Genomic DNA, 1,833 nt, shown 5'->3' with positions numbered 1-1,833 from the left:
CATTTATATAGAATTATACCTAATATTTGAGTTAAAAAAAGTAGAAATTATGAATTATTTTGACTAATAGTTAAGATCAGAGGGTTGTACAGATGGGTTGAGTCAGGAATGAAAGTGATCAATTGTATTTGCAAAGAGCGTTGTTTGGAATCCAATCCATTTTTTGTGGTAATTTAGTTTAAAAGAAACCCATATTTCAGATATAGACATTTTTTAAAGGGGTCAGATTTGACCCGAGGATAACAGGAGGGTTAAAAACACTTCTAAATAACTCGGTTCCTGCAGTTCGCCTTGATGCTGCTGCTTTTTTGACCTAGAGTAGTGCATGTTTGAACTGAACTGCAGCTCAACTTGGAGATCAATGTTCATTAGATCACAGCACAAAACAGGAGGAAAAAAATCTATGCAGGACAGCAAAGACACCACACACACACAACACACACACACACACCACACACCCACACACCACAGAGAGAGAGAGAGAGAAGAGAGGAGAGAAGAGAGAGGGAACTCACTGTTCTACCAAACAACACTGTCACCTACCGACATGTGGACAGAGAGAGGCAGATCCAACCGGACCACACACACCACACACACACACACACACACACACACACACACCACACACACACACACACACACACACACACACACACACACACACCACACACACACACACACACACACCACACACCAACACACACCACACACACACACACACACACACACACACACACACACACACACACACACACACACACACACATCTGGGCTGCAACCCACAGTGTGAAGTACTGGCTTGTTGTGGTGAGTCCCAGTCTATGTTGCCACCTACAGAGCACCTCTGTACAGCACAGAATCCCTCATTCTAAATCACAGCTGAGCGTGTAAGTGTCTGTCAGACAAAACCTAAAATATTTAGTCTATCGGCTGACAGCTTGTTGGGACGGCTTAAATCAGTAAAACAAAGCTCCAATGCAGGAGGAAAATGTGTCAAAAGTCCACACACAGTAGTTCTAAGCAGGTGTTTTTTAAGTGACAGATTAAAGTCAGTATGCTTGCATACTAAAACTTTTAATTTGAGAGACTACAGCGTTGTCCCTTAATGCAAAACATAAAGGAAATGGAGGATCTGCACTCTGCTTGAAAAAATAGATTGTGGAGGGTGGGAAAACAGCTCATAGAAAAATACAATCTCTGAAAAATCATTTTGCTGTCTGTTTATAAAGCTTACTTGACAGTGATATTTCATACGTGTGGTTTGATTGAAGTCTTTAATCATTTTCTACAGAGCAATCAGTATGTACTATAAAGCAAGGGAAAAATGTATTCAGGTGTGTTCCTGGGTTTTACCAGTTATGTTCAAGGCACTTGTCTAATTTACATCATCGTATAGCAGACTACAGTACATGAGGATTTAAAGCCGTGCTCAAAGGCACGCGTCCTCTAAGTGTCCAACACACAGACACTTAGTGAGTTTGAAACTGGACCATATTATCTGTATATTATCTGTTTTATGCAATAACACCGGCTTAAAATGTGTGCAATACACTGCTGACACTATTTATTCATTATTACTGTTCACCATGTAAATACTGTATCATAAAAATTCCTTTAACTATGTAAATATCCACACTCCTTATATTTCTTTATTTATATTTCTACTCTGATATTTATATACACTTGCATCTGTAACACAAAATTTCCATTCAGAGATCTATAAAGTATTTCTGATTCTGATGTCAAGCCATTGAAGGTACCATCAACATATGACAGAGAGCTGAAATAACAGTAGAGATAGCAACGGTACAGAGAGAGAGAGAGAGAGAGAGA

General features: G+C 39.4%; 1 protein-coding gene across 2 annotated transcripts in view; it reads right to left on the bottom strand.

Annotated features, from left to right (window-relative positions):
- The window catches only part of evlb (Enah/Vasp-like b), a 67,172-nt gene that overhangs the window by 63,996 nt on the left and 1,343 nt on the right, over window positions 1-1,833 (bottom strand). Inside the window, exon 1 of one of the 2 annotated variants that reach the window (XM_032543428.1) lies at window positions 273-332. The exons of the other annotated variant lie outside the window; for it this stretch is intronic. The gene's annotated coding sequence lies outside the window, so the exon portion shown is untranslated. Of the gene's footprint in view, window positions 1-272; window positions 333-1,833 lie in introns of those variants that run through there. 2 annotated transcript variants of the gene reach the window in all.

Source organism: Etheostoma spectabile, chromosome 18 (genome assembly GCF_008692095.1).
Source record: "Etheostoma spectabile isolate EspeVRDwgs_2016 chromosome 18, UIUC_Espe_1.0, whole genome shotgun sequence".
Taxonomy (NCBI): domain Eukaryota; kingdom Metazoa; phylum Chordata; class Actinopteri; order Perciformes; family Percidae; genus Etheostoma; species Etheostoma spectabile.
Note: the sequence above shows the minus strand (reverse complement) of the source record. Positions and strands in the feature narration are given on the sequence as shown.